The 14,716-nt window shown below is 47.2% G+C and overlaps 1 long non-coding RNA gene across 19 annotated transcripts in view; it reads right to left on the reverse strand.

Moving 5' to 3' along the window:
• Nucleotides 1-220: 220 nt before the first annotated feature.
• Nucleotides 221-14,716, reverse strand: part of LOC102551428 (uncharacterized) — a 65,599-nt gene continuing 51,103 nt past the window's right edge. For 16 of the 19 annotated variants that reach the window (XR_010061323.1, XR_010061332.1, XR_010061331.1 and 13 more), the window contains 4 exons: nt 9,798-14,712; nt 3,532-3,653; nt 2,372-2,560; nt 221-1,231 (listed from right to left, as the gene is read on the reverse strand). This is a non-coding gene — a long non-coding RNA (uncharacterized LOC102551428). The remainder of the gene's footprint in view (nt 1,232-2,371; nt 2,561-3,531; nt 3,654-9,797; nt 14,713-14,716) is intronic. The other 3 variants (XR_010061318.1, XR_010061330.1, XR_010061315.1) reach the window with 3 other exon arrangements.

Below are 14,716 nucleotides of genomic sequence, written 5' to 3' on the forward strand. Positions count from 1 at the left end.
CTTTCTTGATTGCTTCTATTTCCATTTTTAATTCCTTCAACTGTTTGATTGTGTTTTCCTGGAATTCTTTCAGGGATTTTTGCGATTCCTCTCTGTAGGCTTTTACTTGTTTATTAATGTTTTCCTGTGCTTCCCTAAGTGTGTTCAGGTCTTTCCTGAAGTCCTCCAGCATCATGATCAAATATGATTTTGAAACTAGATCTTGCTTTTCTGGTGTGTTTGGATATTCCATGTTTGTTTTGGTGGGAGAATTGGGCTCCGATGATGGCATGTAGTCTTGGTTTCTGTTGCTTGGGTTCCTGCGCTTGCCTCTCGCCATCAGATTATCTCTAGTGTTACTTTGTTCTGCTATTTCTGACAGTGGCTAGACTGTCCTATAAGCCTGTGTGTCAGGAGTGCTGTAGACCTGTTTTCCTCTCTTTCAGTCAGTTATGGGGACAGAGTGTTCTGCTTTCCGGCGTGTAGTTTTTCCTCTCTACAGGTCTTCAGCTGTTCCTGTGGGCCTGTGTCTTGAGTTCACCAGGCAGCTTTCTTGCAGCAGAAAATTTGGTCTTACCTGTGGTCCCGAGGCTCAGGTTTGCTCGTGGGGTGCTGCCCACGAGCTCTCTGCAGCGGCAGCAACCAGGCAGACCTGTGCCGCCCCTTCCGGGAGCTTCAGTGCACCAGGGTTCCAGATGGTCTTTGGCTTTTTCCTCTGGCGTCCGAGATGTGTGTGCAGGGAGCAGTCTCTTCTGGTTTCCCAGGCCTGTCTGCCTCTCTGAAGGTTTAGCTCTCCCTCCCACGGGATTTGGGTGCAGAGAACTGTTTATCCGGTCTGTTTCCTTCAGGGTCCGGCGGTGTCTCCGGCAGGGGTCCTGCCGCTCCTGGGCCCTCCCCCACGGGAGCCCAGAGGCCTTATACAGTTTCCTCTTGGGCCAGGGATGTGGGCAGGGGTGAGCAGTGTTGGTGGTCTCTTCCGCTCTGCAGCCTCAGGAGTGCCCACCTGACCAGGCGGTTGGGTCTCTCTCTCACCGGGTCTGGGAGCAGAGAGCTGCTGCGGGCCGGGATCCGCGGGTGTGGGACTTCCGGTAAACACAGAACGTGCCCGGTTCTAGAGAAATTCTGCTTCCGTGTGTCCCAAGCTCACCAGGCAGCTTTCTTGCAGCAGAAAATTTGGTCTTACCTGTGGTCCCGAGGCTCAAGTTCGCTCGTGGGGTGCTGTCCAGCACTCCTGTGACCTCTGGTAACTCATCTGCAAAAATCAGAGAAAAATTTGAGTAGTTATTCACAGACTTCCTTTAAAGCTTAAATAAGATGATCTACATTAGCACTTAGCTTGGTACTTGACACATAATATTCACTGGATGAATGCTTTGCTGTTATTCTCCTGTTCTATAAGCACAGCTGGGGAGAGGAAGGATACAAAATAAAGTGAGGGAATTATCTCTGTCTTGAAGAAACTAATAATCCACTTCAGAAGAGAAGGAATGAATATATTAAAGAATTAGAGAAAAACCACAATAATATTAGTTAAGGCTATTTTATTTGTAAGTAACAAAAACTAACTTTTCCTTATTTAAGAAAACAATGAGAACTACAGAAAATTCATCATAATGAGTAAGGAGCATTCCCCAGACTAATAAATTACACTCTGAAGCCTTGACAAGGACGAGAATCAGGTAAGCTCTGAAATTCAGTATCTAGATGTTGCTTTGGGTTCTGAGCCCCTTGAGGGAATGTTGAGGTCTGAATGTTTGTTTTTCCCCAAAAATAATGTATATTGAGACCTAATCCAAATATGACAGTATTATCATATTGGGAGATTGTAGCTTTTTGTCTTTTTTTTTCCTTCCTACTTTGTGTGGCTTCTTCTCCTGTCTCCTATCAATAGTCTCTGGTTCAGCTTCTGGTTCACGCGCCATAGCAGTCTTCTCATTTTGCTAGCCCAATTCACTTTCAACCTTCTCCTATGTTCACTCTTCCTTTCTCAGAACCTACTTAGTCTTCTCTCTTCTCTGACTCCACTTTTTTGCCACTAGGACCCTAACTCCTCCATCTCCTGCACCCTACTCAATCTTTTTCCATGTGTGCCAACTTTTATATAATATCCCTGTTCCCAGAAGTTCAAGAGACACTGAAGGTCGTAGGGTCAAGCAGTTCTAAGGAGTAAGCATTCTTACAGAGTCAGTTGACTAGCCATTGGAGATCTTTTAAAGGGCCATGCAGACAAAATAAAATCACACTACTGGAGATAGATGATAGGTCATAAAAAAAGCTCCAGGGAACTAGCTCTTTTTGTCTTCTCTGCCCTGAGAATACCGCAAACAACAAAGCAAAAACAAAACAACAAAAGAAAGACACAGTTGTCAGTGAATTAAGAGGTGAGCCTCACCAGAATCCAAATCTGCATGCACTTTGATCTTGGACTTCCCAATCTTCAGACTAGTTAGCAATAAACGTCAGTTGCCTTCAAGCTGACTTGTTTCCTTTTCTTCCAGCTGCCTAAACAGTCCAAGATTGCTAGTCAACTGGCGATCTGATCGCACCTCTGTATACATTTCTCACTGCTGTGACCAAGTATCTGACAAGAACCAACATAAAAGAAGAATGAGTAGTGCTGCCTCAGGTTAGGGGGAACACAATCCATCACGTCTAGGGAACCACAACGTGGGGCAGTTCTGTAGCAGTTGCTTACATCTCAGCAGGCCAGGGACAAAGAAAGGGAGATGCTGTGCTCAGCTCCCTTTCTCCTTTTCCCACCTCTACTCCATCCAAACGCTCAGGGCAAAGGATGGTGCCACTCACATTAAGGTTAAGTCTTTACTCCTAAGTTAATTCACAGGCATACCCAGAGGTATGCTTCTAATATCTTAGGTGATGCCCAAACCAATCAAGCTGGCAATGAAAAAGGAACCAATCATTTCAATAGCTCTCACTCTCTGGGTTTCTCTGTTTCCCAGGTTTCCCATTTCTAGTAGTGATAACTTGGTCGGCCTAGTTTTTATCTGTCTTATGCCCCTGGATTTATTAATTAGCCTTGCCTCACTTGAGGCATGACAGTCTATTGGAGTACCATCTGCCATGAAGGAGGCTTCCCAAATGTTGCTGCTGCCTAGAAAATATTTCACCTTGTTGCCTCTCTGTCTTCATCTTCTGTGAGAGCCAATATTCTGACGTCCTTGTTTCAGAAACTTCTTTCTCGCTTGCCATTTTCTTGGCAAAGCATAGTCAATTTCCATTTTATTTTATTATTTGTATGAAGTTTTATTTTCCTGCATGTATGTCTGGGCATCACTTGCATATATGTTAAATCCCCCTAAACTGGAGTTAGAGATCATTTCGAGCCACCCTTTGAGTGTTGGAGATCAACCCCAGGTCCTCTGGAAGAGGAGTCAGTGCTTTTAACTGCTGAGTCATCTCTCTAGTGTCCATCCATATTCAGTTTCTTAAATAGCATCATGAATCAGTCCTTTATGCCCTTCAGATTATATTTAAATGTTATCTTCTCAGATGGCCTTGACTGATAAAGTTATTTAAAATGTCAATACCCACCATACACACCCACACACTTCGTTCTCCTTCACTCTGTCTGCTATACCGTGCAAGAATCATAACTTTCAGTACTCGTGTTAGGCAAGACATGAGCTTCTGTACAGACTGACCATCGATACCCCCTAAAAGAATACATAATGGACAATAGGGAATGAGGTTCACTCTGGCTGGGCCGTAAAGATAATTTGATGGTGTGAGTTAAGGAAATAGCATACGAAGACTATATTGTGGTAGTTTTTCTGCCCAAAACAGCTCAGGACCCCAAAACAGGATACAAAGGACAATAGGTGACAGATGACAGGTGACACTCATGCCTTTAACTACAGCGCTTAGAGTTAGAGGCAGGTACATCTCAGTGAGTTTGACATCAACCTGGTTTACATAATGAATTCTAGACTATCCAGACATAAATAGTGAGGCCCTGTGTATTAAAAAGAAAAGAAAGAAAATCATACAGGTGGTAGTGGTCTCTAGCTGAGTCAACTACAAACAATCAGAAGATTTCCTTACTTGGGGTAGGGTATGTATAGAGAGCTATTACCCTTTCTTCTAGTAAACTTTCAAGCTTGGGGATATTTAAACTCTTTTTGCATATTATTGTGTCATATATATATATATATATATATATATATATATATATATATATATGAATTTGGGATAAAGTGGACTTCTGGGAGGAAGTCTTTATCTGGAAGTGCACACCAGAGAGATACAACAGAATTAATAACATAGAAAAGCCATTTCTGTAAGTATAGAACTATTCTTTTGTATATTTTCAAAAGGGATTGTGGGGTTTTGGCATCTCATAATCCTCTGTCTCTGAGTCTGTTTCTCTGCCTTTGTCTGTCTCTGTCTGTCCCTGTTTCTCTGCTTCTGTCTTTCTGTCTCTCTCTTACTCCCTCTCACACCCCTTTTTCCCCTCAGTGTGTGTATATATCTGTATGTGTGTGTGTGTGTGTATGTGTGTGTGTGTGTGAGAGAGAGAGAGAGAGAGAAAGAGAGACAGAGATAGAGAGAGATAGAGACAGAGACATAGACAGAGACAGAAAGAGAGACCGGGCGGGGGGGGGTCATAGCATCTGTGCAAATGGCAGAGAACTATTTTGAAGACTCTTATCTTTCCTTTCAGAGTGGGTTCTGGGCCTTTTGTCAAGCTGGAATAGCAAGTGCTTTCTTCCTTAAGACATTCCACCAACCTAGCCCTCAGTTTTTCTAAAGAGTATTCTTCCTTGCTTGCTCTAACTAAACACTAGTGTTTTGTTACTACTACTATGCCCCATCTGAATTCTTCTCTATTAAGAGCATTGGGACTGAGGCTGTGGATAGAAGAAAGTAGAGCTCACATAGACCACTTAGCTCCTATCATATGTCAGACAAGAAAGGAACAACCATTTTGCTTGGGTCATGGTTTTGAGGGCCGGAGAAGCAAATGTCTTAATCTGGCCTGTCTGGGCTTGTCTCTTCTGGATTTGCTCATACATTGGGGAGCCAAGTGCTGATCAGATCATCTAAAGCAGCTTCACTCACATGTCTAGTGTCTGGTAGGCTGTCAACTGGGGTGTCTCTGTCTCTTCTGAGTAACTTCCTCAACTTCCATTAGGCTTCCTGGGCTCTGGGAACTTGGTGGTCTCGGGGTTCCAAGAGCAGTAAAGCAGGAAGCCTTCATCAGGTAGTACTTGGAAATTCTTAATATTTTATTAACCAAACTAAGACGTATGGTCAGCATAGAGTTAGGGATTTGGAAAATAAACTAAGAGAATTGGCGCTAAAACAGTTATGATGAAGCTTTTGAAAGCAAGGGTTGAAAGGAATTGGACCCATATTTAAAATGCGCTACCACTTCTATCATAGTGTCTAGTTCTTATTATAAAAGTAACTCCATCCATTCCCAAAAGAGTGATCTACATTCTTTAGTACAAGAATAATTTGCTACAGTTAATAATACAAATAATACTATTTGCCTCAAGAATGATCTGGAGTCAGCAAAGAGATGTGTAGAATGCTGGGCTTTTATTGTTTGGGGTTGGTTAAATGCAAGGCATTTTCCTTAACTCGGGGAATAAGGCCACGTTTACATGACACTGCTTCTGTGCAGTGTTCTTCCTACCCATTTCCCTAAGACAGTGTCTTAACTATGCTAGTGATTCCATGAGCCAAAGCAACATCCCACGTGGGTATGGAAATGAGGGCAAATCAACCTAGTGGCTGCCCTAGAGGAAGCATTATCATGCAGTGAACATTTTCTCTAACAGATATTATATATGCAAATAGGACTTTAATTTTATATGCTGTCTCATGGACACATCTTCAATTCAGCACAGTTCTCCTTATAATATATCATTAGAGGTGAATCAGTCTATATTTTTTTCAGCGTGCTTTACACTGATGGACAATAAGACTTAATTTTCATATCAGGTGATCTCATCTACTCACTGTGTGGAGAACTTTATTTTAAAGATGAGAACATGATGTCTCATCTTCCTATGCATTTTAATCTTTTTCCTTTTTCAACTGTCCTCTGCCAACCTCTTTCCTCTATACCCCTACAGAATTTTTGTTTAAGATAATGTTAATTATAAGGATTTGATGCTGTCACTCTTTTTGTCAACTCTCATTAAAAGAGGAAGGGAAGGCTGGAGAGGTGGCTCAGCAGTTAAGAGCATTGACTGCTCTTCCAGAGGTCCTGCGTTCAATTCCCAGCAACCACATGGTGGCTCACAACCATCTGTAATGGGATCTGATGCCCTCTTCTGGTGTGTCTGAAGACAGAGATAGTCTACTCAAATACATAAAATGAATAAATCTTTTTTAAAAGAGAAAGGGAGGAAAGCCAGTCTCAAGGGCACAAACAGACCTGAGAGCAGAGGTAAGACCACCATGTCTGCTCCGAGGGAATGCCTGGTGCCCCCAGGACACAGAAACCCAGGAGAAATCTGGCACAGGGCCTTTCCAGTTTCTGCTTGTACCCAGAGCTGACCCAGTCCAACAACTTTCTATACCCACCTCCCATGGGAAAAGAGCGGAACCCTCAGAAGTAAGAACAATCCTAAGAGCTCAGGGGAGACCACCACTTCTCACATTCCTGTCCCAAGAGGAACCCGCTTGGAGCACTTAGGACTCAGGAACCCAGGAGCAGTCCTGGACAGTATTCTTCCAGTCTGTGACTGTACCTGGAGCTGAAAGGCAGTATCCAGGAGTGCTGACACACCCAAGAGCAGATGACCATCACTTTTGCTAGTATGGACCAACTGGAGCCCTCAGGACACAGGAAACAAGGAGCACTCTGGGACAGGATCTTTGCAGTTACCACCTGTCCCAGATACTTTGGGGAAAAGAGCTGGACTCTCAAAAGTGCAGACAATCCTGAAAGCACATCGGAGACCACCACTTCTGCTCACATTCCCTGCCAAATAGGAACCAGCATTGAGCCTGCTGGACAAAAGAATATACAAGCAGACTGGGACAAGAACCTTCCAGTTTCTGGTGCTCCCAGAGGTGACCCTGCTTCACAGCTATCTGTACCCAGATCCTCTGGGGAGAGAGCAGGAATCTCAGGAATGTGGGAAAACGTGAGAGCACAGGGAGACCACCAAGTCTGCTCACATTTCTGGCTCAAGAATAATCTGCCTTGCACCCTCTCAACGCAGGAACATGAGCAGTGAGGGACAGGATTCTTCACTTCTCTGCCTGCACCCAGAGCTGAAAGCCAGTCTTCAGGAGTGCTGACACACCTGATAACAGAGGTTAGACTACCACTTCTGTTCTGAGGGACCCGCATAGAGCCCTCATAACAAAGGAACCCATGAGCAATAAGGGAAAGGATATTTGTGGTCTCTGCACTTGCTTGGAGCTGTACCAGTCCCACAGCTCTCTGTACCCAGATCCTGTGGGGACTCTCAGAAGTGCAGACAATCCTAATAACACATCTGCTCACATTCCTCACACAAGAGGAACCCTTCTGGAATCCTCTGGACACATGAAAATAGGAGCAGACTGGGACAGGATTCTTCTGGATAATGCCTGGGCCCATTGCTATACACAAATCCTATGGGAGAGAGCGGTGGACTATCAGAAATGCAGACAATCCTGAGAGCACAGGGGAGACCAACACTTCTGTCCATATCCCAAGCCTAAGGGGAACCCACCAGGAGACCTGTGGGCGGAAGAGCCTAGGAACAGTCACCATCCTTCCGGACTTTGACTGTTTGCAGAGCTGAAAGCACATTGTGAATGAATCCTTCTGGATTGTGTTTGTGCCCAAAGCTGGCCCAGTCCCACAGCTCTCAGTACACAGATCCCATGGGATGGAGAAATGGACTCTCAGAAGTGCAGACAATCTTGAGAGTACAGAAGAGACAACCACATCTGCTCACATCCTCTGCCTGCACCTGCAGCTGACCCATTTCCACTGCCCTCTGTACCCACATGCTGTTGAAGACAGAGGTGGATTCTCAAATGTGCAGACAATCCTGAGAGTACAGAGGAGACCACAGCTTCAGCTGTAATCCCAGGCACAAAAGGAACCCGCCTGGAGCCCTCTGGACATAGGAACCTAAGAAAAGACGGGGACATTATCCTTCCAGTTCTGCCAGTGCCCAGAGCTGACCAGGGTCCACTGTTCTTTCTACCCAGAAGCTCTGAGGAGAAAGCTGAACTCTCAGAAGTGGTGAAAATGCTGAGGGCACAGGGGAGAACACCTCCTCTGCTCACGGGTCTGGCCTTTGTTTACAGGCCTGGCCCAAGAGGAACCTGCCTGGAGCCTCAGGACACTGGAACCTAGGAGCAGTAAGGGACATTATCCTTCCAGTCCTTGCCTGGACACGGAACTGAAAGCCAGTCTCCAGTAGCCTGACACACAGGGGAGCTGCTCACATACTGGCCAAAGTGGTACCAGCCTGGAGCCCTCGAGACCCAGGAATCTAAGTACAGACTTGGACAGGATTCTTTTGGTTTCTGGCTGTGTACAGTCCTGTCCTGACTCAGGCCCAAAACACTCTGTACTCAGATCCCCTCGTTAGAGAGAGAGGGACAGAGAGAGAGAGGGAGAGAGAGAGAGAGAGAGAGAGAGAGAGAGAGAGAGAGAGAGAGAGAGATTAAGACAAGTGTGTTCAATCCTGAGAGTGCAGGGGAGACCACCACTTCCAGTATACCAGACACACCTGAAAGCAGAGGTAAGACCTCCACTTCTACTCCCAGGGGCCTGCCTGGAGATCTCACAACATAGGAAACCAGGAGCCATCTGGGACAGGATCATTCTAGTTTCTGCCCATGCCCAGAGCTGACCCAGTCCCACATATTTCTGTACACAGATCACTTGGACAGAGAGCAGGACTCTCAGTAGCACATTCACCACTTCTCCTGACACTCCTGGTCCAAGAGTAGAGTCTGGAGCCTTCTGGACATAGGCACACTGGAGCAGACTGGGACTGGATCCTTCTGGTTTCCATTTGCTGTCAGGGCTGAACTTACAGTTGCCATGAGGAACAGAGCTGGACTCACAGAAGTGCTGACTATCCTGAGAGCTCAGGGGAGAACAACACTTCTGCTAACATTCCTGACCAAAAACAACCCACCTGAGGGGTTGGGGATTTAGCTCAGTGGTAGAGCGCTTGCCTATTGAGCGCAAGGCCCTGGGTTCGGTCCCCAGCTCCGGGAAAAAAAAAAAAAAAAAAAAAAAAAAAAAAAAAAAAAAAAAAAAAAAAAAACAACCCACCTGGAGCCCTCAGAACACGGGATCATAGGAACAGTCAGGGACAAGATCCTTGTGGTCTTTGCTTGTGCATGGAGCTGAAAGCCAGTCTCCAAAAGCACTGACACACCTGAGAGAAGACGTAGGACCACAATTTTTACTCTGAGGTACCCTACTGGAGCCCTCAGGACATAGTAAACCAGGAGAAGAAAGGGACAGGTTCATTCTGTTCCTGCCTGTGCCTGGAATTGAACTGGTCCCAGGGCTCTCTGTACACAGATCCCTTGAGGGGAGAATAGGACTCTCTGAAGTGCGAACAATCCTGAGAGTACAGGGGAGACCACCTCATGCTAACAAAACTGGCCAAGGAGGAACCTGCCTGGACCCTCAAGACACAGGAACCTGAGAGAAGTCTGGGACAGGTCCCTTCTGTTTTCTGCTTGTGCCTGGAGCTGACCCGGGCCCACAACTCTCTGTAACCCTGGGGAAAGCATGGAATTCTCAGATTGAGAACAATCCTGACAGCACACGGGAGACCACTACTAGGGCTCACATAACTGGCTTCCGAGGAACCCACCTGGAGCACTCTGGATTCAGGAAGCTAAGTGCAGACTTGTACAGGATCCTTCTGGTTTCTGGCTGTGCCCAGGGCTGACACAGGCCCAAAGTTCTCTGTACTCAGATCCCCTGGGGATAGAGTGGGACTCTCAGAAGTGCATTCAATCCTGAGAGCACAGGGGAGACCACCGCTTCTGCTCACATCCCTGACCCAAGAGTTACCAGTCTCTGGAGCCTTCTGGAAACAGGAAGCTGACAGGGACATGATCCTTCCTGACTCTGTCAGTGCTCCTACCTTAAAGCCAGTCTCCAGTATATCTGACACAACTGAAGCCAGAGGTATGACAACCACTTCTACTCCAAGGGACCCACCTGGAAATCTCACAACATAGGAAATCAGGAGCCATCTGGGACAGGATCCTTCTGGTTTCTGCCTGTGCCTGAAATTGACCTGGTCCCACAGCTCTCTGTACCTTGACCCCCTTGGGAGTAAGCATGACTCTACAAAGTGTGGACAATCCTGATACCACAGGGGAGACCACCACTTTGGGTCACCTCCTGGCACAAGGAACCCCCATGCAACCCTCTGGACACCGGAACCTAGGAGCAGTCAATGATAGGATCCTTCTGGCCTTTGCCCATGCACAGACCTGAAAGCCACTACACAAAAGCACTGAAACACCTGAGAGCAGTGGTAAGACCACAACTTCTGCTACGAGGGACCTTCCTGGAGGCCTTACTAAATAGGAAACCAGGAGCCATCTGGGACAGCATAGTGCTGGGTTATTATTGCACCTGGAGCTGACCTGGTCCCTAGGTTCTTGGTACCCAGATCACCTGGGGAGAAAATGTGACCCTCATAAATTCGGAAAGTGATGCGAGAACAGGGGAGACCTCCTCTTGCCTCATCCTCCTTGCCCAAGTTGAACCTACCTGGAGCCCTCTGGACCCAGGAATCTAAGAAAATATATGGACAGGGTACTTCTGGTTTCCAGCTGTGTGCGGTGCTGACACAGGCACAAAGTTCTCCGAACCCAGATCCCCTTGGGAGAGAGAGGGACTCTCAGAAGTGCATACAATCCTGAGAGTACTGGGGAGATCACCTCTTCTGCTCAACTTAGTGGCCCAAGAGGAACACACTGGAAGGCCTTCTGGCCACAGGATATTAGGAGCAGTCAGAGGCATGATCCTTCAGGTCGTTGCCTATGCAGAGAGTTGGAAGCCAGTCTCCGAAAGCACTGACACACCTGACAGAAGACGTAAGACCACAGTTGCTGCTAGGATATACATTCCTGGAGACCTCAGGACATAGGAAACTAGGAGTCATCTGGGACAGCATCCTTGTTTCTGCCAGTGCCTGGAACAGAACTGGTCCCACAGATTCTCTGGGAAGAGACCGTGACTCTCATAAGATTGGCAAATCCTGAGATTACTGTGGAGGCCTCCTCTTGACTCACCTTTAAGGCCCAACTTTAACCCACCTGCAGCCCTCTGGACATAGGAACCTAGGATCAGACTGGGATAGGTTCCTAGTAGTTTTTGCCTGCACTCTGAGTTGAAAAGATCATATAGCTCTCTGTATCTAGATTCTGTGAGGTATAGAGCTGGACTCTCTATACTCTATAAGGATAGACAATCCAGAGAGCTCAAGGGAGACAATGACTACTGCTCACATACCTGACACAAGAGGAACCTGTCAGGAACATTCTGGACACAGCAAACTAATAGAAGACTTGAACAGGATCCTTCTGGTTGCCGGCTATGGCCACTGCTGTCACAGGCCCAAAGTTCTCTGTACCCAGATCCGCTGGATAGAGAGGGTGAATGGAAGAACAATGGACAATCCTGAGAGGACAGGAGAGAGCACCTCTGAAGCTCTGTCCGTGGCCCAAGAGGAAACTGCCTGGAACCTTCTGAATACAGGATCCAAAGGTAGTCAGGGACAGTGACTTTACCTGTGCACTGAGCTGAAAGCCAGTCGCAAAAAGCACTGATATACCTGAGAGCAGATGTAAGACCACGATTTCTGCTCAGAGATACATTCCTGGATCCCTCAGGACATAGGAAACCAGTAGCCATCTGGGACAGAATTCTTCTTGTTTCTACATGTGCCTGGAACTGACCTGGTCCCACAGCTCTCTGTACCGTGATCCCCTGGGGAGAGAGCATGATTCTCAAAAGACTGTACCATCCTTCGAGGCCAGTGGAGACCACCACTTCTGTTCAGATTCCTCTCCCAAAAGGATCTGATTTGGAGCCTTCTGGACCCAGGATCTTAGGGCAGTCAGGGACACAATCCTTCTGGTCTTTGCCTGTGCATGGAGTTGAAGGCCAGACACCAACAGCACTGAAACATTGAGAGCAGAGGTAACACCGCAATTTATGCTCAAAATACGTTCCTGGAGCCCTGAGGACATATATATCCAAGAGCCATCTGAGACAGGATCCTTCTTGTTTCTGCCTGTTCCCAGAACACAACTGGACCCACAAATCTCTGTATCCAGACTCCTTGGGGAGAAAGCATGACTCTAAGAATTACTGACCATCCTGAGAGGACAAGGGAGATCACCTCTTCTGCTCACATACATGTCCCAAGAGGTACCAATCAGGAGCCCTCAGGACACAGGAACCTAAGAGCAGACTTGAACAGGATCCTTCTAGTTTCCAAGTGTGCTCACTGCTGACACAGGCACAAAGATCTCTACACAGATCTGTCGGGAAGAGAGAATGACTGTCAGAACTGCATCCGATCCTGAGAGCACAGGGGAGACCACCAATTCTTCTTACATCCCTGCCCTAAGAGGTACCAGGCTGGGGCTTTCTGGACAGAGGCAATGAGGAGCTCTCAGGGACATAATGCTTCCAGACTCCTACAGTGATTGTAGCTGAAAGCTAGTCTCCAGTATACCTTACAGACCTGAAATCAGAGTTATGTCCACCACTTCTACTACGAGGGACCCCTCTGGACATCCGACAACATAGGAAACCAGGAGTCGTCTGAGACAGGATCATTCTGGTTTCTGCCTGTACCCGGAGCTACCCCAATACCACAGATATTGGTGCCTAGATTCCTTGGGGAGGGAACAGGACTCTCAGAAATGTTTTCAGTACTGAGAGTACAGGGGAGACCACCACTTCTGCTCACATTCTTGACCCAATAGTTAACAGTCTGAAGCATTCTGGACACAAGAACCCAGGAAAAACCTGGGCCAGGATCCTTCTGATCTTTGTGCACTGGTCTGAAATCTAGACTCCAAAAGTGCTAACACATTTAAGAGTAGAGGTAAAACCACCATTCCTGCTCCAAGGGACCTCCTAGACTCCTCAGGACATAGGAAACCAAGAACGATCTGGAATAGGTTACTTCTGGTTTCTGCCTGTGACTGGAAATGATGCTGTCCCACAGTTTTCTGTACCCCGATCCCACGGGGACATAGCGTGACTCCCAGAAGTGCAGGCATTCCTGAAAGCTCTGGGTGGGGGGGAAGGGGAACCACTACTCCTCACATTTCCCACCAAGTAGAACTGATGTGGAACCTTTTGGACACAGGATCATAGGAGCAGTCATGGACACGAAACTTCTGGACTTTGCCTGTTAAAGGAGCTGAAATTCAATCTCCACAAGTGCTGACAAATCTGAGAGCAGAGGTACCACCACAATTTCTGCTCGGAGATACACTCTTGTAGTCCTCAGGACACAAGAAACCAGGAGCCTTCTTGTTTCTGGAACTGAACTAGTCCTACAGCTCTCTGTATCCAGAACCCTGGGGAGAAAGCATGACTCTAAGAAGTATGGGCAATCCTGGGGGGCAGGGGAGGTCACCTCTTCTGCTCACATAACTGGCCCAAGAGGAACCCACCTGCATCACTCTGAAAATAGGGACCCAAGAGCCGACTTGGACAGGATCCTTCTGCTTTCTGGCTGTGCCCAGTACATACACAGGCCCAAAGCTCTCTGTAACCAGAAGCCCCAGGGAGAGATCATGACACTCGGAAGCTTAGACCATCATGAGAGGTTAAGGGAGATCACTGCTACTGTTCACATCCTTGCCCCAGTAGTTAGCATTCTAGAGCCCTCTGGACACAGGAAACTAAGAGCAGACCAGGACAGGATCCTTCTGGTTTCCTGGTGTGCCCACTGCTGACAAAGGCCCTAAGATATCTGTACCTTGATCTACTGGGGAAAGAGGTGGACTGTCAGAAATCTATTCAATCTCCACACTACAGGGGAGACCACCACTTCTGCTCAAAATCCCTTCCCTACTAGGTACAAGTCTGGAGCCTTGTGGACACAGGGAATGAGGAGCTGTCAGGGACATGATCCGTCCAGTCTCCGACTGTGATTGTAGCTGAAAGCGAGATTCCAGTATACCCGATAAACTTGAAAGCAGAGAGAAGACCACCACTTCTACTCTGAAGGACCCCCCTGTAGGTCTCAAAATATAGGAAACTAGGAGCTATCTGGGACAGGATCATTCTAGTCTCTGCCTGTGCCCTGAGCAGACCAGGTCCCACAGATTGAGATCCTTTGGGGAGAGAGCAGGAAAGTCAGAAGCGTGTTCAATCCTGAGAGCACAGGAGAGACACCACTGCTGCTCACATACCTGTCCGAAGTGGAACCTGCCTGGAGCACTCTGGATACAGGAACGTAGTGCAGACTTGGACAGGATCCTTCTGGTTTCCATCTGTGTGCAGTGCTCACACAGACCCAAAGTTCTGTACCCAGATCCTCTTCAGAGAGAGTGGGACTCTCAGATGTGGGGACAATCCTGAGAGCACAGGGGAGTCCTCCTCTTCTGCTCAACTTCCTGGCCCACGGGGAACCGTCAAGGAGCCTTCTGGACACAGGATGTTAGGGGCAGTCAGAGACACAATACTTCTGGTCTTTGCCTGTGCATAGAGCTGAACGCCAGTGTCCAAAAGCACTGACACACCTGA

Source organism: Rattus norvegicus, chromosome X, assembly GCF_036323735.1.
Source record: "Rattus norvegicus strain BN/NHsdMcwi chromosome X, GRCr8, whole genome shotgun sequence".
Lineage (NCBI taxonomy): Eukaryota > Metazoa > Chordata > Mammalia > Rodentia > Muridae > Rattus > Rattus norvegicus.